This window comes from Leptonychotes weddellii, chromosome 1 (genome assembly GCF_054177405.1).
Source record: "Leptonychotes weddellii isolate Sample4059 chromosome 1, ASM5417740v2, whole genome shotgun sequence".
Lineage (NCBI taxonomy): Eukaryota > Metazoa > Chordata > Mammalia > Carnivora > Phocidae > Leptonychotes > Leptonychotes weddellii.
The window spans coordinates 69,051,584-69,078,443 of record NC_138369.1 but is presented as its reverse complement, the minus strand read 5'-3'; the positions used below and the strand labels follow the sequence as shown (position 1 = coordinate 69,078,443).

General features: G+C 36.2%; 1 long non-coding RNA gene and 1 pseudogene across 1 annotated transcript in view; both read right to left on the bottom strand.

The window, feature by feature from the left end:
* LOC102739175 (protein S100-A11 pseudogene) overlaps positions 1 to 3,188 on the bottom strand; it is a 34,017-nt pseudogene extending 30,829 nt beyond the window's left edge.
* The window catches only part of LOC145722510 (uncharacterized), a 304,446-nt gene that overhangs the window by 39,536 nt on the left and 238,050 nt on the right, over positions 1 to 26,860 (bottom strand). The window lies entirely within an intron of this gene.

The window sequence follows — 26,860 nt, the reverse complement described above, 5'->3', positions numbered from 1 at the left end:
TGCTACAACATGAATAAAACTTGAAGACAATATGCTAAGTGAAATAAGCCAGACAACAGCACAAATACTGCATGATTACACTTATGAGGTACCTGGAGTATTCAAATTCACAGAAACAGCAGAATGGTGACAACAAGGAGCTGGCAGGAAGGAGGAAAGGAAAGTTATTGCTTAATGGGTACAGAGCTTCAGGTTGAGAGGATGAAAAATTTCTAATGATGAATTATGATGATACTGCACAGCAGTGTGAGTGTATTTAATCCCACTGAACTATAGCTTAAAACAGTGAAGACAGTAAATTTTATGTAATATATATTTTGCCCCAATGAAAGAAGGGGAAAAAATTGCTGTTTTTTTATCACTGTACTGCAGCATTTTTAAAAAATGCCAGCAAAATGCTCCATCCTCCCCAAAATATCTTTCCTTTAAATTCTAAAAAAAAATTGCTGCAGGTAATGTTGAGATTTAACTAGACAGACAGATAGATAATATATAAGCATTTAAATATGGTTATGTAATATTTCATATATAACAATACACATGTGTATATTTATGTGTGTATGCCTAAAATTAGTAAAATTTTATTCTCTTCTAATAAGCCTTATATTCTACATGGAATTAATTTGGAGAAATCTCCATTATATAGTGTGCCCCGATATATGTGGACTCAGCTACCTGTGCTCATTTTAAGAGTAAGTTCATGGGCGCCTGAGTGGCTCAGTCGTTAAGCGTCTGCCTTCGGCTCAGGTCATGATCCCAGAGTCCTGGGATTGAGCCCCGCATCGGGCTCCCTGCTCTGTGGGAAGCCTGCTTCTCCCTCTCCCACTGCCTCTGCTTCTGTTCCCTCTTTCGCTGTGTCTCTCTCTGTCAAATAAATAAATAAAATCTTTTAAAAAAAAAAGTAAGTTCATAACAGGAATAACTGAACACACTTCAGACACAGTTTGTCTCTCCAATCCCTATGGTACTAAGATTCCTTCATTTAAACATCAGATTTGAAATTAACAGTAACACAGTGATTGTAAAGATAAAGAAATGGAACCTGGCAGTGTGTGTCAGCTGAGGCTTGCACCCTGGAGTACTCAGGAATCTGGCTCCAATATGCAAAAAAAAAGAAAGAAGAAAGGAAAGAAAGGGAAGAAAGGGAAGAAAGAAAGGAAGAAAGGAAGAAAGAAAGGAAGAAAGAAAGAAAGAAAGAAAGAAAGAAAGAAAGAAAGAAAGAAAGAAAGAAAGAAAGAAAGAAAGAAAAAGAAAAAGAAAAGAAAAGAAAAGAAAGAAAGAAAGAAAAAGAAAGAAAGAAAGAAAGAAATGGAACCTGGGTTAATTTGATTCTATCATTCCATATGACCACTTGGATTTTTACTTATGTTTAAATTTTAGAAGAGTGAAGTAGAATGCCAACTGCATTCTGTAATGTTTTTTTTAGTAAGTGTAAGCTTCAGTTATATGTGTGTATCTGTGTCATCATTATTACCGAACATGATGCTGAAATATATGGTGGGGGGAGGATATTGAAAATGGTTTGCTCCAGCTATCAAATATGTTGGATACAGCAAGGCCTTAATAAATGTCTAATGAATGCAATGAATGAATGAATAATAAACTCAAAATGCAAATAACAATGTCAAAAACATATCTAATCCTCATTTGAAATAAATAAATCATGTACTTTTGGAGGAAATTACTTTAAAATATTCAGAGAGATCCTATCAGATGACAAGATCTTTGGAGCTGTAGGAATAGATGCCACACACAGAAACACCACAGGGAAGTAACATTTGAATGATTTTTTTCCTTTCCCATAGTTAGGTAATATATGTTCTGAAGTATCAGCTATGTTTATGAATTCTCCTGCATGTCTCCTTACCAAGGTTCCAGTCTCATCCTGCTGGCAGAATTGATGTTTTAATACCAATTCTATTTTCCGTCTTGGAGAAAACAATAAAGTTACCTTTCCTGGAAAGACTTGGATCAATTCTTCCCCTTCTCAAAATACAGGAAAATTGCACTACCATGGATAGATCAGACTTCAAATCTCACTCTACACAAACTCCTCATACATACACTCCAGGACAAATCATAATCAATTAAAACAATCTATAAAGCAAATGATTGTCTTTCATTTCATCTTTTTAAAGCACACAGTATATAAACTTTAGTTGCTTTTTCTTCTTTTTCGAGACCATTTGGAGGCTATTCAGAGGTGAAGTTGAGCTGAACACACTCACATCACTGGTTTATTTAGTTCTATTTAACCAATTATTTACCTACAGGGACAAGCACAAACCAGACATCTCTCAGGGGGTCAAAACTAACACTTGCCTGCTATCACTCCACCAGGAGCCACATCTCCTTCATTCATAGAACAGTATGGATACTTACCTTAAACTGCTAGAGAGAAAACAGGCAGTCACAAACCCCCAGCCTTGCTGAGTCTGGTATTGATTGGAAGAACAATATGTGAGGCACTGTTTGTTTTTGGCCTGGGAGAGAATTTCTTCAACTGGTAACCCACTGTGTCCCAAACACTGAATTATGGAATGGTTTGGTTTGTTTGGATCTGTTTTACTCTCCAAGAAACACAAAAGACACTTTTTTTAATGTAAAATTAAATGTACTCACAGTTCCTGTGGTGCAATTTAAATATGTTTTCAGTATTTCCTCCAGAAATTCACATAGAGTGTAAAATGATTTGCACAGCTTGAGTTTCTTTTTTTATTGACAAAGAATTAACTCTGCTGACTTGATAAAACAAAACTAAATTAAGCCAGAATTACATTAATTTTGTCTTAAAAAAAAATCGCTGCTTCAGTTAAGATAGACTTAGTGGAAATACCCGTTTTATGCTTTATTTAATTCTGTGGAGTTTCTGTCTCATTTAAGTCTAAGTATTAAACTGCTTCATTTGGATTTTTTGTTTACTTACTAGTTTGGCAAAGAACCAGTGTGGCTGAGACTTTCTTTTAATGAATTCCAAACCTTTCAAAATGTGAAGATCATTTGGACTGACTAGGCCACACATAAAAAGCTTGTAATAGAAGTGAAGTTCTAATAAATTCCACTTCCCCTTGTATGTAAAGTATTCTCATAAATATAAAATCAATAATACAGATAAATAATCCAACTCTTCTACCTCTTTTCCTTAATAGAGTATTTCTGTCAGAACCTACCTGAGAATCTTGCTCCATGGCTGACTCTCATAACTAATCAGATTTTTCTCACTCACCATTCTAAGAGAACATTTCATGAAAAAAAAAAAAAAACATGACATCCACCCAACTGCCCCTTGGCCTCCACATCAGATACCCACTGCCACAATATTGCATAACCACCAACAAAACATCAGAGGCAGAGATAATCATGTATTGTTCATGCATATGGGGTGGTTGGCTGGGGTGGGGGGCTGCTGATTGTGGCTGGGCACAATCATCTACCTTAGGATTATATAGTTGTCAACTCATCTATGCTGCCCTCATTTGGGAAGAGAGGGTAACTCATCCCTGTTTTATCATAGCCTTGGATATTAATTTTCTATAGCTGTCTTAGCAAATTACCACGAACTTAGCATCTTAAAACAACTCAATTTATTATCCCATGATTCTACAGTTCAGAAGTCTGGGTTATCTTAGCTGTTTTTTTGTTTTGTTTTGTTTTGTTTGATAGAGAGCAAGAACGCGGGAGGGGGGCAGAGGGAGAGAGAGAATCTTAAGCAGGCTCCACGTTCAACACAGAGCCTGACACGGGGCTCGATCTCATGACCCTGAAATCATGGCCTGAGCTGAAATCAAGAGTCAGGTGCTTAACTGGCTGAGCCACCCAGGTGCCTGGTTAGCTGGGTTTTCTGCTCCAGATTTTACAAGACTGAAATTAAGCTGTCGGCTACCTAGGCTGTTACTGTGAGGCTCTGGGAAGAATGTACTTCAGAGCTCATTCGTTTGTTGGCTGAATCTATTTCTTTATAATTGTAGAATTGAGGTCCCATTTCCTTGCTGATTGTAGCTCCCAGAGGTTTTCCTCTGGTCCTCACATGTGAGCCCCTACATATCAGAGCCAACAGCAAGACATTGAATCCTTCTCATGCTTAGAATCTCTTATTTCCCCTTCTGCTACATCAATCTTTTGCCTCTTCTGCCCATTTTCTGACCCCAGACTAAGAAAGTTCTCTGCTATTATACTGTAATTACATTGATCTTACCCCCAAAATCTAGGCTAATCTTCCTATCTTAACCCTGATTACTTCTGCAAAATCTTTTGCCATGTATCCTAACACATCTACAGGTTCTGGAGATTAGGGTGTGGACAACCTTGAGGGCTGTTCTCCCTACTACAACTAAAAGAATTTTCTTGCCATGGCAGAGGAGAGAAGGTAAGCCCACTCAAAGTACTTTTTAACAACAAAATGACCAAATCCAGTCATAATATCAAGCCCAGTGTCAGAGTGGGAGGGTAATACACAGTTATATGACAAAGAATGTGGATTCAGGGAAGGTGAAAAATTGAGGTCACAGCTTCCTTAAGACAAAAGAAATATTAAGAGTGGTGACAGTGTTAGGCATATTAACCATCTCTAAACACCATGTGGTAGGCAAGAGTAAATGTCTTCACAACAGAGGTGGTCCAAAAGGCAGAATCACATGTATAATTACTATCAGCATCAACATACAATGAACAATCATTAGTCAAAGGTCTTGTTCCTCACTAATGCCTGGCATACAACAGATATTCAAAATAAAAATAGTATTACGACTAATGCTCTATGCCAGGAACTGTATGTGCTAAATAGCAAACATGTGTTAATCCATAACAATTCTATAAAGTAGGTATATTATATCTCCTGTACATAGACATTTCATAGATGATAAAACTGAGGCAAAGAGGTTATGAAATTTGCTTAACGTTATACAACTATTAAGTGATAGAGCCAGGATACAGACCCAGAAAGTAAGTAAATATTTGATAAAAAGGAAGATCTATCTGAGATAGATCTCAAAATTCCTATCAAGTATAGGATGACTTTGTGTGAATTTCACACACAAAAAAACTTACAATGAAAGTTTTAGATTTAAAAAAAAATTTAATTGCGAAAAAAAGCTTAATTTCAAAAACTGAGTTCACCATTTATAAGTACAATAAAACATAGTCACTGCAAATTCAGATTAGCAATAGGTACAATATATTAACAAAATGACAACTTTTCCAAAAGGTCATAGGCAAATGAGTAACTTGTTACATCCAGAATATTTAATTGGTTTGAAATAAGGAAAGGAATCCTTTTCTAGATGTTGAAGCAAAAACTGTGAGACTTATTACTATTAAAAAAAATCTGACAACTGATAATTCATTCTGATGCCCTTGGGATTCTAGAATACCCCAGTGACAGCTAAATCTTCTCTATTATAAAAATAAAACTTAAAATTCTTACACTTACCTTAAAGGTTATAAGCACTGGTTAACAGCCATGCTGATGGATAACATCCATCAAGGATGGATTCAATTAATCATCAATCATTTGTTGAATGCATTCTATGAGCAAACCCCCTGACTAACACTGTGAAGTTTTAAAGTATATCACTGCCCTCAAGACCACTACAATACATATTAAGAGCTCCAAATACACCAGACAATTCAGGGCATTTTCTCAATAAACGGGTTAGTTGGATAAGATGTATACACACAAAATGAATAACAATACTAGAGCATCAGTGCAAGATGTGTGGAGATAACTATGGCTGAAGGGCTAGATGATAGAATTTTCTATTTTAAGATCTCTCAGTTCTATGTAGGGAAAGGATTTGCTCAGAGTAGGAATGATATTTGGGAGGCCAGGTGGTAGGCTTTGTGCTAATGAGAAATCACCATGATCCCGACCAAGATGATGGCAGTGGACATAGGGAGAAATGGACAGATTTGAAATATATTTTAGTGATATAATCAGTAATATTTATCAGTCAATCAGATGGATGGGAGGAGGGAAATAGAAATGGGGAATTCTAAGACAATGCTTAGATGTTTTGCTTGGACAGAGGCATAGGGTGGTACTAAAGAATGGTGGTATTAATATATGATGTGAGCAAAGCTAGAGTGGAGTAACAGAGCTGTGGGGGAGATTTAGTATTTCTGATTATACTGTGATATATAATATACATATATGTATACATATTGTACATATATAGCATAATGTATAATATAGGATTATATTATATTTAAGATACAGAGGAAGATGTATTGAATTTGTAAATCTGCAGCTCAGAGAAATCTAGATTAGAGATCTAAATTTGGAGGTTGTCCAATATAGACGTCATTTAAACCTTGGAACTGGATGAAATCACCTTGGCTGAGAGTGAAAAGAGGGAAAGGAACAGGCAAAATTCCAAAACCCATACAATACCAATATTTAGAGATGACGTAGAGAAGGTGAGGTCAGCGAAGGAGACAGGGAAGAAAAAAAACAATGTCATGTCATGAAAATCAAGAAGGTAAATTTCTTTAGAAAGGATGAGATTGACTGAAACATCCTGATAAAAGACTGAGTTACATTTGTAAATTTAAGTGCCCATTAATTTTAGCATTGAGATTTCGGGTGACCTTGAAAAGGACAGTTTCTGTGGAGTGGTAGGGACTGAAGTCAGATTAAAAGCTATGTGGGGGGTGAAGACAGTGTGGACAACATATTGGAGGAGTTTTATCACAGAAGGGAACAGAAAAATGGGCAGTGGTTACAGGAAAATGAGAGGCCAAATTTCTTTTAAGTGTGTTATGCTAGGACAATGGTTCTCAGAATTTATACCTTACATAAGAATTAACTGATGGGCTTTTTAAAAAAGCAATTGTGGGGCCAGAGTTTCTAATTCAGTAGGTTTTGGTGGAACATGAGAATTCCCATTTTTAACAAGTTCCCAGGTGATGCTGTTGCTGCTGATCCAGGAATCACACTTTGAGAACCATGCCCTAGAATATGTGTTTGTGCTACAGAAAATGGGCCTGTATAGAGAAAGACATTGGTGATAAAAGACGGGAAGAACTTTAGGAGTAAAGTTTTGAAAATGTGTGAGGGCTCAGGATCCAAAGAACAAATGCTTTTGATTGTAGCAGGGACATTTCTTCCATGGAAAAGGAAGAAAGGAGAGGTTGGTGCCACCTCATCTTTTGCGCTTGCTCCCCACATTCAGGATCCCTTATCACCTCTCTATAGGCTCCCTCTGCTCCCAGATCTAAGTCCAATCTGCAGCAGTCAGATGGGGTTTAAAAGCCTGATCTGGTTCATCACACAGAGGTCACAGTGCAACACTGGTCAGTTGCTCTTATTGCTAGCACTCTTTTGACTTTCTGCCTTCTTCCCTCCTCCCTGCCTTGCCCCATCCTTGGCACCTGTACATCTACTATGTTCCTTTAAACTAAGACTATATTTTTGCTCAGTGGAACCCTATGGATGCTGAAAAAATTACTTTTGGGGTTGCTACTCTACAGCAAGAAGGGGTGAAGACTATGGTTACTTCAACCAGAGAATTTCTGCTGTCATCTAACTTATATATTAGGGCTCTGAATATTTCCTTTGAAACAACAGCAAAAGATTTAAAAGCTAGTGCCTTGTAGATGACTATGTGTCCCTAAGTTCTAGCTGTCTCCTATAACATGAATTCCTACTTTCTTCACCTGTCATAACTCAGTGCTCCAACACAAACACCTTTCCTCCCGCATTGCTCAGTGACTGGAGTCTACTCCTAGACCCCAGTTTTCTATTGGGCACTCGATTTCCTGCTGCTATTCTTAGTCAGTGCTCCTAAATTCTTAGGCCTATGGTCTGCCTAACTGAAAAGAGGCCCTTCTCTCTCTTGGTTGAGCTTTTTCGATGCCAACCGCTTGTCTAGATGAATGTCACATTCTGTCTATCATTACTCTCTCTTGGGTCACATATAGGTTAAGGTTCTTCCTGGACTTTTCTTCCCAGTGTTTTCTCAGCTACAGTGGATGAGGTTGGTTTAGGATTCCACATCTGTACTGGATCCCAACCACACTTAACCCTTCAGTGTCATGCCACATTAGGAGATGGGCCAGTAGGGAAAGAATGAGTGATATGGGGCAGAGGTTGAATAGAAACCTCTTTGGTTTAGGGAAACTTATTTTGTGACTATGGGCAAGATGGATAAAGGTTAGGAGATGGTAATGAAGAGGTCTATGGATGAGGCTAGGACAGTGGTCTAAGTGAGAGGTTAAAAAGGCCTCACCAGCAAAGTGACATAAGGAAAGAAAAGGAAGAATTAATCAGAGACACATGAATAGAGAGCTCTGTAGGAAATGTTACTTTCTGGCACAGAGGATGGTTGTACTTAACTGCCCTTTGAAGATAAACACATGTAAGTGTGGGACTTATTTCAACAAAAAGAAGCATGGGTAAAAATGACTTTGTAACTTCCAGGTTACAAACATTCAGAGCTTGTAGGAGGTTTTCCATGTCCTCTCTGCTGTCAACAACCTGCAGGCATGTATTTGCAAGAGCCACAGAAGCAAAACACCCTGAAATACTGATCCTCCAGCAGAATTGCCTGGAGAGCAACTCAGACTCCCAATGAACACTGTGTGTTATGCCAAACCACTTTCTGGGGAAGATAGCAGGAGGGGGAAGAGATGATTTCTGCAGCATAACCTAGCCTAGCCTGTATAATGCAGATTTTGTAAAGAATTATTTACTTTTTTTATTATGTATAGATTTAAGTAAAATACAAAAATCTAGAATTAATACAAAAATGTTGAACATGGATTAACGTTGTTATAAAATACTTAATAATTTTAAAGCAAAAATTTTAAATCTCAAACTTTGAAGTTATCTACCCAATATAGTTATTTTATTCATAAATAAAATAGCCATACTAATAATGTGCTGGAAATAAAATCACTTTACTTTGATTTTTTTCAAATGTAACCTTGTGTGTCAACTATACTCAAAGTATGACCTGAAGTATAAATACCACCCCCTCCCACCACAATTCTCTCCCTTGGTCAGTCATTGCCTATTTCTTCTGAGAAAACTGAATGCATATTTTTGTTTTGTTTTTGCAATGCCCTAGATAACATAAGCCTTTATAAACACTGGATGTTTTAATATCATGTAGTATGAGTTTCCCTATTTTTCTTTATACATCTCTCATTTATGATGTAACTGAACATTTCCAGGATCGGACCTACTAATGCCTCAGAAAGAGAGAAAAGATTATTTTCATGCTTCCTTTTCTTTTCCAGTTTCTTCAAACTACAGTTCAAAGTTTGGCCTGTCAATTTTATAACAGATTTTGTCTTTCCCTTGGGCGGTTAGTGACCTGAGATCTTTTGAGCTTGAAAGAAGCCAAAGGTTTGGATCCTCTTCTGGGGCTAATTTGTCTTTCTAGTTCAATCTGGCAACAAACTCTTTATTAAAATCCTTATGTGGAAAGAACACATTATTGCTAGACAATAAAATAGCCTATGGGACAAACACACACAAATGCATATTCATCCTCTTCAAAGCATTTGACCATGTCCTTCCCTGAAAACTTTCTATTTCTCTCCAGGTAATGATTAAATAGCTTTCTCTTTCAGTATTTTATAGGACTGGCTATTTTCAGCACTAAAAATGCTTGGCATTGTATATTAGAATTATTTCTAGGGGCGCCTGGGTGGCTCAGTCGTTAAGCGTCTGCCTTCGGCTCAGGTCATGATCCCAGGGTCCTGGGATCGAGCCCCACATCGGGCTCCCTGCTCTGCGGGAAGCCTGCTTCTCCCTCTCCCACTCCCCCTGCTTGTGTTCCTGCTCTCGCTATGTCTCTCTCTGTCAAATAAATAAATAAAATCTTTAAAAAAAAAAGAATTATTTCTAAAAAATATCAACACATTGTCAAGTGACAAAATATTCAAAATAATGATGCAATATACCCACAGTGGTAAGGGAAATCCCAAGTAAAATGTTGGGATAAAAGTGGGAAAATCCAACACAGAATTTATTTTGATGAAAAATGTCAATGTTTTTAAATAAATTGCTAGTGTTTTAAAATGTGTGTATTTTAAATCATATTGTAAGACTCACTGAAAATTTAGGAGGTAAAATTGCTGGCTTATAGCTAGAGAATTACTTATAAAAAGAAATTGAAAAATTGCATTAGATATGCACATAGACTCAGACCTAATTTAACAACATTGATTTATAATGTTTATAACATTCATTTTTTAATGTAACACTCATTCTTGATGTAATATAAAAATATCACAGGATTATATTTGACCTTTTTGTGGCTAAGTTGGCTGTGTAAGGTCTGATAAGAATTCTGAAGTTCCCTATTGTTCAAGCAATCCTTCACTATTCCCATAAGGATTATAATCTGTAATGAGTAATTATGATATTTATGCAGTCAAACCCTGTGTAAATATACTATAATCTTGGAGAGCACAAAAGCTACTCTCAAATGCAGAAGCCCCTGAGCATTGCATTCATTTGGTAGGGCTTTCCAAACAAAAAGAGCTCCACAGAATTAGACACTCCATGAGAAATTAGTATGTTGAAGTATATACATGAACTTCAGCTTGAGATGGTTCTGAGATTAGTCGAGATAATGACAGGGTCATCAAAATGGCCAGCAGTTAATTCCATGAAGAAAAGAACCACCTTGGGCACCTGGGTGGCCCAGTTGTTAAGTGTCTGCCTTCAGCACAGGTCATGATCCCAGGGTCGTAGGATCAAGCACCACATTGGGCTCCCTGCTTCTCCCTCTCCCACTCCCCCTGCTTGTGTTCCCTCTCTCGCTGTCTCTCTCTCTCTGTCAAATAAATAAAATCTTAAAAAAAAAAAAAGAACCACCTGAAATATGTTGAATCATAGCCATGCCCTTGATGTTCAAGATGTGGTCCCTGAACAGCAGGATCGACATTATCTGGGAGCTTCTGAGAAATGAAAAATCTGGGATCCCACCCTAGACTTCTGGAATCAGACTCTGCCTTTTATTAAGATCCCCAGGTGATTCTTTGGCACGTTAAAATTTGAGCATTCAGTTGTACAAAATTAGCCATTAGGATTAAGACCTAAAAGAAATCATGTTGAGGACAGCATTATATTAATACCAAAACCAGATAAAGACTCCACTAAAAATGAGAAAGAACTACAGGCCAATATCCCTGATGAACATGGATACAAAAATTCTCATTAAAATACTAGCAAACCAAATCCAACAGTACATTCAAAGAATCATTCACCACAATCAAGTGGGATTTATTCCTGGGCTGCAAGGGTGGTTCAATATTCATAAATTAGTCAATGTGATACACCACATTAATAAAAGATAAGAACCATATGTTCTTTTCAATAGATGCAGAAAAGCATTTCACAAAGTTTAACATCATCATAAAAACCCTCAAGAAAGTAGGTTTAAAGGCAACACATCTCAACATAATAAAGGCCATATATGAAAAACCCACAGCTAATATCATCCTCAATGAGGAAAACCTAAGAGCTTTTCCTCTAGGATCCAGGAACAAGACAGGGATGTCCACTCTCACCATTGTTATTTAATATATTACTGGAAGTCCTAGCCACAGTTATCAGACAAGAAAAAAGAATAAAAGGCAACCAAATTGGCAAGAAGTCAGACTTTCACTATTTGCAAGTGACACGATACTCTATATAGAAAACCCAAAGACTCCACGAATAAACTGCTAGAACTGTTACACAAATTCAGCAAAGTCACAAGACACAAAATCAACAGAAATCTGTTGTATTTCTATACACCAATAATGAAGTAACAGAGAAATAAAAAAATAAATCCCATTTATAACTGCACCAAAAACCACAAAATACCTAGGAATAAACCTAACCAAAGAGGTAAAAGATCTGTACTCTGAAAACTGTAAAACACTAATGAAAGAAGTTGAGGATGACACAGAGAAATGGAAAGACATTCCATGCTCATGGATTGGAAGAATAAATATTGTTAAAATGTCTATAATACCCAAAGCAATCTACACATTTCAAGCAATCCTTATGAAAATACCATCAGTATTTTTCACAGAGCTAGAACAAAAATACTAAATACTAAAATGTGTATGGAGCCACAAAAGATCCCAAAGATCCAAAGCAACTTTGGAAAAGAAAAGCGAAGCTGGAGGTATCACAATTCCAGATTTCAAGCTACATTACAAAACTGTGATCAACAAGGCAGTATGGTACTGGCACAAAAACAGACACATAGATCAATGGAACAGAATGGAAAACCCAGAAATGAACCCACAACTATATGGTCAATTAATCTTCAACAAAGCAGTAAAGAATATCCAATGGAAAAAAGACGGTCTCTTCAACAAATGGTGTTGGGAAAATTGGACAGCCACATGCAGAAGAATGAAACTGGATCACTTTCTTACACCATACACAAAAATAGATTCAAAGGGATTAAATATGTAAATGTGAGACAGGAATCCATCGAGATCCTAGAGGTGAACACAGTTAGTACACTCTTTGACATCAGCCTTAGCAACTTTTTGCTAGGTATGTTGCCTGAGGCAAGGAAAACAAAAGCAAAAATAAAACTATTGAGACTTCATCAAGATAAAAAGCTTTTGCACAGCAAAGGAAACAATCAACAGAACTAAAAGCCAACCTACGGAATGGGAGAAGATATTTGCAAATGATATATCTGATAAAAAATAAATAAATAATCCCATTAAAAATGGGCAGAAGACTTGAACAGTTTTCCAAAGAAGACATACAGATGGCCAACAAACATGAAAAGATGCTCAACATCGCTCATCATTAGGGAAATACAAATTGAAACTACAATGAGATATCACCTCACACCTGTCAGAATGGCTAAAATTAACATAAGAAACAAGAGTTGAGTATGCAGAGAAAGGGAAACCCTCTTACACTGTTGGTGGGAATACAAACTGGTGCAGTCACTGTGGGGAAAAAGTATGGACATTCCTCAAAAAGTTAAAAATAGAACTACCCTAGGATCCAGCAATTGCACTACTAGGTATTTACCCAAAGAATACAAATATACGAATTCAAATGGATACAAGGACTCTGATGTTTATGGCAGCATTATCAACAATAGCCAAATTATGGAAATAGCTCAAATGTCCATCAACTGATAAATGGATAATAAAGAAGTGGTACACACACACACAGAGGAATGTTACTCAGCCATCAAAAAGAATGAAATCTTGCCATTTGCAATGACATGGATAGAGTTATATTATGCTAAGTGAAATAAGTCAGAGAAAGACAAATACAAGTTGATTTCACTTGTATGTGGAATTTAAGAAACAAAACAAACGATCATAGCAGTGGGGGGAGGGGAGGGGGGGAGGGAAAAGAGAAAGAGGCAAACCAAGAAACAGACTCTTAAATATAGAGAACAAACTGATGGTTACCAGAAGGGAGGCGGGTTGGGGGATGGGTTAAATTGGTGATGGGGATTAAGGAGTGGACTTGTGATGAATACCACATCTTGTATGGAAGTGTTGAATCACTAAATTGTGTACTTGAAACTATTATTACGCTGTATATTAACTAACTGGAATTTAAGTAAAAATTTTTAGAAATAATAAATCATGGGGCGCCTGGGTGGCTCAGTCGTTAAGCGTCTGCCTTTGGCTCAGGTCATGCTCCCAGGGTCCTGGGATCGAGCCCCACATCAGGCTCCCTGCTCTGCGGGAAGCCTGCTTCTCCCTCTCCCACTCCCCCTGCTTGTGTTCCCTCTCTCGCTGTGTCTCTCTCTGTCAAATAAATAAAATCTTAAAAAAAAAAATATTTTCAGTATGTTTAAAAAAAAAAAGAAAGAAGAAATCATGTTGCTTTTGAAAGAAACTTTGAACCAAGTAAGAATTGATGGCTCTAACCAGATATTTCTTTCAACTAACATCATGCTCCTGGTAAGATTTGGTAAGATAATTTACTTAAATTTTCACTAATATCTCTCAGGCTTTCATGCTGTGATAAAGGTGATGCTGATGAAGTTACTTTTCTTTTACATGAATTAGTAATGGATAATGAAATTAAATATGTAATATAAAGGGAGAAGAGAGTCTATCCATATTATTGCAATCCTGTATCCCTTCCATGTTCTGTGCTGAGCACTTTTTTATTCACTCATTTATTTATTCAGCTGATTTTATTGAACATGTAGTATATGTCAGGCACTGGGCCTGGTATTGGGAACATTGAGGAGGAATGTATTCCTTAGCTTCATCTGCCATCCTTCTCTAAATATTGAATATAAGAAAATAATGGATAGTTTTCTAGGATGAGGATTATAACAAAAGGAAGGGAACCTCTGAAGATCCTACTACTAGATGGCTATTTTTGTCTTCTAAAATGTTAGGCCACATTTTTTTTTTTTAACCAAGAAACTATATTAGAATCTACACTACTTTGTCTCCCTTTGGTATACCATCTCGTCAACTAGATGACATGCTCCTCAAGGTGGAGGGTCCCTCTTCATTTGCCCTAATTGTTAGCAGGGCATCTGACTCAGTAAGTACCTTTGATTGATGATCTCACCTGGCTTCTCTTGAAGAGCGTGTCAGAACCCTGCCTTTTGGCATGAATCAAAATCAACCACGCTGATGTTAAATATTCTATTCCTAGTAACCACTTGAACAGTAACTTCTTCATGGCTAGTAGCATCACCGTCTTGGCACAGTGTTTATGATTTCTTGTACCTGGATAACACTAACAGGAGGACAGCAACAGGAGCAACTACCATTAATTGAGCAACTAGTAGTGTATGACACTGTATTACTTTGAACATACGTTCTTTAATCATAATAACCTTATGATCGTTTATATGACTTATGACATAATGCACCTTTTACAGAGGCTGTAAAACTTTCACATCATCTTTTATAACTGAAGCTAAGAGCTTAAATATTTGCATATTGTCATAAAACTACTAATGGGCAGCATTACCATTTGATACCAGCTTTGTCTGGCTCTAAGTACTATTCTAACCAACTATGCACATCGAAATTAATACGAACAGTGATGATAGCCACTTGTATTTTTATACAATATTTTTCAAAGTACTGTATTTAGGAGTAGGGAGAGAGAACCCATTTCTTTGAGAGGTATCAGGATTCTGAGAAAAACTTATTCCCTTGCACTGAGCATCTAATGTGTATTAGGAGTATGTCAGCAATTTCTATAAGCAAGGTTTTCAGCAACATCTTTTCAAGGACAATATTTTATATCCATTTATTTGTTCAGCTAACAAGCAAATTCTGAGACCACGTTTGCCAGATGTTGATCTAGGCACCAGGGACTATAGGACAAACAAGATCCAATTCCTACACTCAAGTTGCTCACGCTATTGGAGACATAACCTATGACCCACAAACTTTAAACTATTTACTAGCTGGGTCTTACAGAAAGTACTTCCTGACACAACCCCCCTGATACATGAATGTGAAACTCAGGGAAGATGTCAGATCTGGGAATTATCAGAGTACAGATAACTATTTAAAGCCATGAGATAAGATCATGCAAGGAAGAAGGGGAGGTCTGGGTCTGAGCTCTAGATCACAGCTTTGAGAAAAAAAAAAAAAATGCTCAACGCAGTGGTTAAGAGCAAGGGATTTTATGTTAGAGACACCAGCAATTGAAACACATCTCAGCCAGTGGGTAACTTGAGCTAGTTACCTACGCTTTTTGAACCTTTCTCATATGTAAATTAAGATTAAACTACCCACCTTCCTTCCATGGAGGGTGTTAGTAAGAAGGCGAATTTACACAAAGTCCCTGTTTTTGTTTTTGTTTTATGACAGGTTATAGTGTATATTGTTAGAAGCACAGACAGCTGGGATGGAAGCAGAACTCTGCTACCAACTCTGTGAGCTTTTGGCAAGCTCTTCCTGCTCTCTGTGCCTCCCTTTCTTATCTACAACATGGGAAGAATAATGATACTTGCCAGTTTTTGTAACAATGGAATTTATGAAAAGCATTTAGAACAGTATCCAGCGAGGAATAAGAGCCATGTAAGGGTTAGTGCTGTTAGTTAACAAGGGCTGTTATTATCTGCTCACGAGGCCACACTTCTATCTGAAAGGGCGTCTGCAATAAAGAAACATACAGGAGAAAAACCCACAAGGGAAAACAAATCGAGCTAACTAAGCAAGCTCTTCGCCTGAAGCAGAAACAAATGGGTGCTGGAAAGAGTAGAAAACTTTAATCAGACTCAAAAAGGACGAGCAAATCAAACAACATTCAACAAGGCAAAGTTCTGCCAGGATAAGCTGAGTCTCAGAGAGACCATGCTTTAGAGGGCATTGAACAAAAGAAATTGAGTTTTGGGCGTTGAGCCACAGTTTGAGTGATTCAGCACAGAAGCAGGCCCTGGTGTCAGAGGTTTGCATTACTAGGGTGAAAGGTTTTACTTTAAAAAGTCATCTCTATCCATTATCCATAGATTATACTTGGTTTAATTCTAAACTAATAAATGATGGGCATTCACTCCATACCTTCCCCCTAACTTCCCTGAGTAATTACTCTAAATGAACTGCCTTTTCTATAAATACTTATCATTCAGGGAGTCTGCTGTTTTCTCTTTGCCTTACCAACCTTTTGAGGGGTCAGTGGATCTACTGCAGTCACTCAAATGGAAAATGTGAAAAACACCTGAAGATTAATGGATTAAGAAATTTCAAGCACAAACTCCATTTGACATCGCACATAGATCAACTTACAGAATAGCATAAAAAGAAATAAGAAAGAACCCAGCTCCTACTCACATTTCAAAGGTCTCATCGAGCCAAGGATTATAAAAATGGAGTTTTTTTTGTTTGTTTTTTGTTTTTTGCTGGGGGGGGGGGGTTGGGTTTTGCCTATGTGCATACCTTTCTCCCAAGGTGTTATTTCAATAACTCTATTCCCTTTCTGTTTCATACTACCTTGAAAATTCCTGTTCATCCTTCAATACCCAGGTCAAATGTAACCTACTGGATTATGCTTTTCACTCTCCCAATTTATCTTCAGTGCCTGTCAGGATATTAATGTGGCCTCCCAAATCTATAATCATGGATCAAGAGACACTGTTCTTGCTTTCAGTTGGAATTCACCCAGGGCCACAGGGAGGGGAGAGTATTCATTAGGTTAAAAAAAAATTGGCTTTGATATCAGAATTCACAGACTATATGAGAACTTTCAGCACCATACTGGCCCACTGCTCCTGCAAAAGCACCAGTTTCTCTTAAAAATATCTCAAGTCCCTCCTTCCAACCAAGAGTGTATGGTTCCAAGGTGCAGGAAAACATTGCCTCTGTTTCCTCCAGTGTCAAACTATCCATTATCACTCATCTGTTTTACTAACTCTCCTCCTATTTCCAATCATTTCTAAACTCAGTACATGTTTGTAGAATGAAAAAATAATAATCAAAAGAACTTAGGAAGGCTTAAGTCTCATGCCATAATAAGTATATTAGTTAGAAGACTATCTCTGTAAATTCTACTCCTGATACATTCTTTACAGTTAGAGGACAAAGGAAGTGAAAGGAGAAAGGAAACAGTTGAGTAATACTTATAACCACTAATCTAGAAAACATGAAGTTTCTCAAACAGGGGAAATAAGTAGCTCTGTCCTGAAATCAGCATCCTGTGAAGACACAACCCAGAACAGCTATTGCTCTTTGCCTTGCTTTACCCCCAGAATAGCGTCATCTTTTGTATGCTGGTCACATCTGTCCACACAATAAGGTTAGAGGCCAAAAAAAATATTGTGGATAAAATCTAACATCTAATATTCCCAAAGTCAAAAAAAAAAAAAAAACAACCCTCAAGTCAGAAACGTGTCTGCTACATTCCATAGCTCTTGAAGGAAGATATTTTTTTTTTCCTTCATAGGCCTGGATATATTGGATCCTTTAAAATGTTTTTCTTGCGGGGGAGGTGCTTGGGTGGCTCAGTCAGTTAAACATCTGCCTCCAGCTCAGGTCATGATCCCAGGGTCCTGGGACGGAGCCCCGCATCGGGCTGCCTGCTCTGCGGGGAGCCTGCTTCTCCCTCTCCCTCTGCCTGCCGCTCCCCCTGCTTGTGCGCTCTTCTAATAAATAAATAAAAAATAAAATTTTTTTAAATACTGACTTATATAGTTTTTCAAGAAAGTCCAAACTCTTTATCCTTCTCTTTTTTCATGGTGTCAGTGACGAGAATGAGCAATTTTTAAATTTCAATTTATATCATATTTTTAGCGTAGTAAGTACCTTTGGGCATACAAACAAACCACTCCTCTTTGACAGAATATGGTAATTCTTATAAGCAAAAACCAGTTAATCCGTCTCTGGATCACATAGCACCAAATAACTCTGAATGGGTTGAACATTTTACTTGCAATGTTTCACACAATGCTTTTTTCCAACTACTTGTCTTGCTACCACTGACATACAGCCCTTACGATAAACTTTCTAGACAAGCATTTGACTATATTTAGTTCTAATTATAAAATAGACTTTTAAGAAGTCAACTTACTGGATATGAGAAACATGATGGTTTTTGGCATTACTGGAGAATTGGGAACTACCATCCCAGATGTAAGGAAAAAGCTATTTATATAACATGAGAATTCCACAGTAGTCAAAATCTGGGGTGGCAGAAGGTGTGTGTATATGGTCCTACCACAAGATTGCTCCACGCACAGATTTTCACCCCTACTCTCTACTGAGAGGTCCTACGGTACAACAAAGAGAAATTTAGTGGATTTCCCAACTTTAGTTTAACTACACAAAGATCTGGTGTTCCAAAATAGCTGGACATGTCTGACAAACTGGGGAGTCTGACCTGCTGGAAACAAACTTTCATGAGGGACTGAGGCAGTTTCTAGATAAAAACATACTATAAGGAAGAAAGAGCAGGACACAGTAAGTTGGATGGACCCAGGAGTATGGTCTTATTCCACAGCAAAAAGGAGAAATTCTGACCAGGTCATCATTTCTGGGGAAGGCATCTGCCCTCTAGTCCCCTTTAATATATACCGATCTGAATACATGTGGAAGAAATGCAAGAGGGGAAAAAAGAAGTAGGCAAAAGTTATAAGAAGTTATCCACTTAAAACTCCCTAAAACACTGAGACAGAAACAGATCTGCCTTGGTATTCCTTTTAAAGAATAAACCACTAGAAAATCAGAAGAGGACACCTTCCCTCACTAACCACAACTCTCGGTATGCTAGACGCAATCTTTCTGAACTCCCATGACAGAACAGGCAGCACCTGAAAAGGAGGGTAGACTGCACAGGGAACCTGAGAGACAACAACAACATGCTAAAGAAGACTACAGTTTCCCAGGACAATTCCTTAGGTCATTGTGTCTGCACTGGGCACCTTCAGGTATAGTGACTATAGGCAGAAGAAAGAGAAAGTACTTTATGGACTAGGTTTCTAGTGCTGGTTTTGTAGATGTTTTATTAATTAAGCTACTTCTCTATTAAGATTTATTGGACTTTTTTTCCTCTTTTCCAGGATCTTATAAACATTCCTATAAATAAAATTTATCATTTTTAAACTATATTTACTTATTTTGTCTCAGGCAAAGAAAAGGTTCTTGGGGTGAAGAAATCCATCTCTCAGTGGAAATTACTACATATTATATACTTCATATTTTTTATTTGGGCATACAAACATATTACTTTTTTTACAATTATTACATATTATATAATTCCAATTATATTGGAATTTAATTACTACATATTATATAATTCCAATTCCTATCAATTATCTAGAATAAGCAGATCAATAAAGATGTGGCAAGGGGCTGGGGACAAAATGGGGAGTGACTGCTAATAGGAATAAGGTTTCTTTTGTGGGTATTGAAAATGTTCTAAATTTAGATTATGATGGTGGCTGCACAACTCTTCAAGTACACTAAAAAAACCACTGCATTGTACACTAAATAGGTGAGTTTTATGGTAGGTAAATTGTATCTCAATGAAACTTTAAAAAATATGCTCTTCTCAGCAAATGAATAAAACCCCAAATTAAAAATGTTTCAATATTGCCAGAATTATATTTTATGTTTTTAAAGATATTTATTTATTTGACAGAGAGAGACACAGTGAGAGAGGGAACACAAGCAGGGGGAGTGGGAGAGGGAGAAGCAGGCTTCCCACCAAGCAGGGAGCCGGATGCAGGGCTTGATTCCAGGACCCTGGGATCATAACCTGAGACAAAGGCAGACGCTTAACGACTGAGCCACCCAGGTGCCCCATATTTTATGTTTTTAGCAAAAATCACACTTCTTGAAAAAATTAAAAATGCATAATGTCAATAGGAAAAATATTTGAAATACTAAAACAGTGCCAAATGTAATTTTGGAAATTCATATATTTAACCAAATATTTGCTTTTCATATTTCGTATAAATTATGTGATGATTTATAGTGTATAATGTAAAATACATACAATTTTTCTTCAGTGTGAAATTTTATCATACACAATTATGATTTATAATTTTAGAAAAGGAATTAGAACTGCCCGAATACAGTAACTACTTGGAATGTATTTACATTTAAATTACATTTAAATTAAATTTACATTTAAATGTAATTTAAACATTCAGTTCCTCAATCCCACTAGCCACATATCAATTGCTCAACAGCCACACGTGGCCAGTGGCTAGGATATTAGACAGTAGAGATAACAGAACACTTCCATCATCACAGTTCTATTGGACAGCACTATTCTAGAAATCGACTTTCAGTCTTGGAGTACATAAGATAATTCTACTTTTGGACTCATTTCTTCCTTTCTAAATTCTTTTTAAAGTATTTTAGTTATTATTTAGATTTATACTACTATTTCTAAAAATCTCATCTGAATGCAGAAAAATAATATTGCCAGTGATAACCGTTATAATCACCTGTTACAGAGATGGCTTCTTCTAAACCTGATTTTTTAGAATTGATGTGCTTAAGATAACTCCAGGTGTTGCCTAGTGACCCTGATAGGCTCCTAGTCCCTGGCCATTGCAGTAAAATAATTTTCACTCTATTTCAAAATGCTTAAGGTCTGGTAACAATGAAATCATCACTGATTCCTACTGTAACTTCAGGGCATCTATGGAACTGGGGCCCATGCTGTATTCCTTTAACAAGTGAAGAACAGTCTGTTGACTTCTGTTGAATACCAGAGGGACTTTCCAAAATAACCAGTGAATTGTATCACACCTGTAAATGTTTTTTTTTTTTTTTAAGATTTTATTTGACAGAGAGAGACACAGCGAGAGAGGGAACACAAGCGGGGGCAGTGGGAGAGGGAGGAGGAGGCTTCCACTGGGGCGGGGAGCCCAATGTGGGGCTCGATCCAAGGACCCTGGGATCATGACCTGAGCCGAAGGAAGATGCTTAACAACTGAGCCACCCAGGCACCCCACACCGTAAAATGCTTTAATCAATAGAGCAAGGTAGCAAAATTTGGGTTCACTTATTCTTCTGACTTTCCTAATTGTTCCTGATCAGTTATTCCCAGAGGCTGTCCAGTCTTTTGACATACACAATGTACCATGCTCATAGCAGAAATCTTACCTCCCAGTTGAGATTGGTTGAAGGGAATCTCTACGAGCTCTAACCTCCCATGTCTGCCTTTCATGATTTATGATGTTATAACTACAGCTAGGTCTTGTTTTATGATGTTACCATCGGTCTTTCTTTTTAAGCCATAAATACAAAACAGAGTTTACCCCCTTATAAATACTGCTTCCTCATCAATGAGTTATTATTTCAAAGCACTTAGAACAATGATTGGCTCATAGTGAGACTCCATGTAAGATAGATGGATAGAGAGATAGATGTCATTCACTTTTCCTTATGAATGACTTTGTAAGCTGTGGAATACCGTGATTCTGTCCCAATCAACTAGTTTTCCAGCAGTCCCTGTTTTGTCTTACCCCAGTGGGGCAGAATCAAGGGTATGGAGATTTCTTGTAGAGATAGAGGTAGATATATTTCCTGGCAGCCCTTTCTCTTCACCCCAACCTCACAGGGCAGCCTATCATCTTATGATTGAACAACTAAAAGAACTAGATGTCTCTGATGTTCATATACTTAGGAAAAAATAAGATTATTATTAATAAAGTTATTAATCTATCCCATCATCAACTGATGATCAGATATAACTGTTTGTCTCCCAGCAAAGATTCTTAGGAAAACACTCAGTAGCTCAAGATATTATAGCTGAGGCTGTAAAAATAACTTCAAATGAAAACTTCCCACAATAAGCTATTTAAATCCAATTAGACTAAACATTACCAGCTACATCAGGGCATTGATGATGAAGCACTTCATAGATAACATGAAGCTTTGAAGTCTCTAAAGCCAATTGCCAGAATTCACTTAGACATCCCATCTTTGCCAGGAAGGAACAGCAGCATTTCAGATCATTTTGAACTCCTTTAAAAAAGTATTATTTCATCCAAAGAACATCATAAACTGAAACATTGTCTTTAATATTTAATCGTTAAATTCCATTATGTTCTAGTGGTTTATTATGAATTGTACACATTGGGTCAGAAGTTTATTTATATGTATTTAATTTCTGATTATTTCATTTAAAGTACCTACAGACTCAATCTAGCAAGAAGAAAAAAGTAAGTTGAGAGTGTAAGCCCAAGGATAATTCTCTTTGTAGCTCAATTACAAAAACTTTTTCTGGTTACGGTCCTCTAAGTAGGTTTTTGTAGATTTACCAGAGGGGGCTTCCAAATTATGCTTTAATTTAAAGCAGATGATATACTCTGAAGCAGCACATTAAGATCTTTGAATTGATGCACAAGCTGGCTTAAAATTACAATTTAAACATGTATATTATAACCATAATATAATGTGGTATTAATAAACCAGTTTATCCATCCTTCTGTCAAGCTAAGCACAAAGAATGTAATGAGCATTTCTAAAGACTTCTAAAGTTAAATGGAGGCTGTAAATACAGAAATTAAGTGAAAGACAGCCAAAAAATGACTTTGGAATACTGTTTGTTCCTATAATTAAGTTTGGAAAGAAGTGAGATTAGTTTTCCCAAATCCATATAAGTAAGTCTTAGAGTAACTCTGATCATGGTTTTATGTGCTGAGGGGTGAAAGGGAAATAAAAACCCACTGAGTTCAGTAGACAGGAGGGGAAAAGGTAACTTCAGAAACAGAAATGGGGCAGCAACCCTGGAAAGACTGGAGATTTGCTCTAGAGTCACTCATTATGCAACCTCCTCAGAGAAAGCACTGCTCCCTCTGGATTGATTAGGTTCACTCTCTGTTTCAGAGGTTACAGGTCATTTCTTTAAAATGGATCAGAGATCCAAGCTTTGCTACAGATTTGGACCTGTTTTATAAGGAAAATAAAAATTCACAGTTTACCAGTGAACACTGCCACCCAAGGAAGCAAATCCTCATGAATATTAGGTAAATAATTGCATTACAAGGATGATGTTCCCTTTATATCCTATGCATTCATTGTATTTCTAAAGATCCTAAAACACTGGATTAAAGAATACCATCATATATAATTACATGAAAAAGTTCATGCTAAGAAAAAAAAAGATTATAAAACTATTTACATATAGTCCTGTATTTTATAATTAGCTATTTATGTTTCTTTAAAAAACCAGCATATAAGAAAAGACAGGTAGAATATCTGAGCATATGGATAATTATCTTCTCATATAATAAATATATAAGTCCTTTATGATCTTAAGAAACAGCATTAAGTGTTACTTTCCTGTGGCCTTTCAATTCATAGCTCATTGATAAACAGCTTTCTGGGAGAAGGGGCAGGAGTTACGATGCTTGGATTCTTCTTTAGCTCTGAGAATATATTTCACAGAAAGTCCTGAGCATGAACATTCCACAAAGACTATCATTTTATGGGGGAAAAAGATATAGATATTGACATACAGATATACATACTCAAAAAATAATTTGATGGTTATTTTTAAGAGGGTAAGAGAGGAAGTGGGCAGAACAGGAAAATGGAGGATTAAACTCTTAACTCATTGAATTAATAAATTGATTACTGACACTAGGAAAAGTCTATCTGTATACTAAGGCTCAATCCTTTCAAGAGAATGATTGTTTATCAATGGTTTTGCTTTACTTTATCATTTATAAATTAAGAATTACTTTAGAAATGGAGAAAAGTGCAGGGAATAAAGCATACACCTACCTATCAGACACACATAGTTGATAAATATTAATATCAATTAACCATATTTTGAAATAATCTCTTCTTGAGGTATAGCATACCAAAATAAAAGAATGTTAATTAAAAACATAGATAAATGACATTCCATAAAATGAACATACCCATGTAACCACCACCAACCTCCAGAAATTAAACCCCATCCGTACCCAGAAGCACTTCTTGGGCGTATCTTCACTCACCACTCTTCATTCCTTCACCATGGCAACCACTACCCTGATCTCTGATTCATAGAAGGTTTCTAACTAATTTTTAAATTTTATATGAATGGAATCACACATTTTTGGATCTGTATTTTCCTCAAAATTGTATATATGTGGGGACAGGTATTTGTGCATGATGTTCGAAGTCAATATCCTTTTCTTCATTTGGAAGTTACATTGACCTTATAGTAAATGCTGTTCAAAAGTGCCATTTTCCTATAAATAAATTATCCATGATTGTGAAAATCTTCTGTGCTTTCTAATCCCTGCTATTGTTCTTTTTATCTATACTTCTGCTAATATCATGCTCATAATTACTATAGTTTTGTAGTAAGACTTGATGGTCAGTAGAAAAAAAACGAGCCAACTTTGTTCCTTTAAGATCATCTTGGCCCCTTGAATTTCCCAACAAAGATTAGGATCAAATTTGTTAATTTCTATAAAAAACTGTTGAATTTTGATTAATGTTGCATTTTATCTTTAGACACTTTGGGAGAAGAATGGGTAGCTTTAAACATATATTGTTTCAAATCATGAACAAGGTATATTCCTCAGTTTACTTGCCTGCTTTATTTTTTGTCAATTATATTATTATAGTTTATGTGTAGAGTTCTTAAACATGTTTTGTTAGATTTTTAGATATTTGGTGTTTTAATACTACCTTATATTTTTAAAATTAATTTTCCAGTTGCTTGTTGACAGTACATAAAAGTAGTATTGATTTTTCAAAGTTTTTCTACTGTATCCAGAAACCTTACTTAATTTGCTTAATAATTGTAACATTTATCTGCAGATTCTCTTGGACTCTCTAAATACACAATTACGTTTTCTACAAATAACATTATCACTTCTTCCACTCTAGTTCTTGCAAGTTTTATTTATTTTTAATGGCAAATTATGCTGAATAAGATACTCAGTACAACATTCAATAAAAGGAATTACATCAAATATTGTCTTACTCCAGATATCAGGGGAGAAAGCTTTAAAATTTTACTCTTAAGTATGGTAACTGCTCTAAAATTTTAAAGATGTCATTTATTAGATTAAGAATGTATCCTTCTGGTCCTAAGATTTTTATTGAACAATCAGTGACTTGAATTTTATCAAATGTTTTTCCTACATGTATTGAAATTATATAATTTGTCTTTTTCTGTAATTGTGAATTACACAGATTCATTTTCAAATAAACTACTGCTATATTCCTAGTATAAACCAAATAGATCATAATTATATTAGCCTTTTTATGTAACACTAGATTTATATTATATTTATATTTTTGTTTAGGATTTTTCCATCTATGTAGATGAGAAAGACTGATTTTTCGTTCATGAAATTTCCTCAGTAGTATTTCATGACCATCTTCTGCTGGCCTCAAAAAAATGAATTAGGAAGTGGCTTCATCATCTTTCATTCTCTGGAAGAGTTGTGGTAATTCTCCCTTATATGTTTAGAAAAATTCATAAATTAAGCAATCTAAGTCTAGATTTTTCTTTGTAGGAGGATCTTTAATAATAATTTTTAATTGCTATAGGACATTCCCATATTTCTTGTGTCATTTTAGTGAGTTATATTTTTCTAAGAATTTGTCCAAAATGTATCAATGTATTTATATAATATCATTTATTTGTGCCTTCTTTCTTGATAAGTCTTACCAAGTTTTTCAAGTTATTTATCTTTTCCAAAAAAGTGAATATGGGTTTTGTGGATTTTACTGTGTTCTCCATTTCATTAATTTCTGGTAAATACTTTTTTCTTTTTTTCTTTTTTGGATTTTAACTGTTATTCTCTTGCTGATTTTTTGAGCTGGATCTTAGAATATTAGCATGCAGCAGGTATTTCTAATATACACATTTATGGTTTATATTTCACATAATTTCATATCATATATTATTTATTTCAAAATGTGTTCTAATTTCCATTTTGTCATCATCTTTGATTTATGGGTTATTTAGAAATGATTATTTGGAAATTTTCCAGTGTCATTTTGGTTTTGATTTTCATTTTCACAATTATCAAAGAATATAGTTTGTATGCTATAATTTTTTAAGAAACTCATTGCAACTTACTCTGGCTAAACCCACAGCCAATGCTTATAGTTTTTTTTTTTTTTTGACTTTAGTATTTTTTTTTTATTCTTATGTTAATCCCCATACATTACATCATTAGTTTTAGATGAAGTGTTCCATGATTCATTGTTTGTGCATAACACCCTGTGCTCCATGCAGAATGTGCCCTCCTCAATACCCACCACCAAGCTAACCCATCCTCCCACCCCCCTCCCCTCTAGAACCCTCAGTTTGTTTTTCAGAGTCCATCGTCTCTCATGATTCATCTACCGCTCCGATTTCCCCTGCTTCATTCTTCCCCTCCCGCTACCTTCTTCTTCTTCTTTTTTTTTGTTAACATATATTGCATTATTTGTTTGAGAGGTACAGATCTGATATTCAACAGTCTTGCACAATTCACAG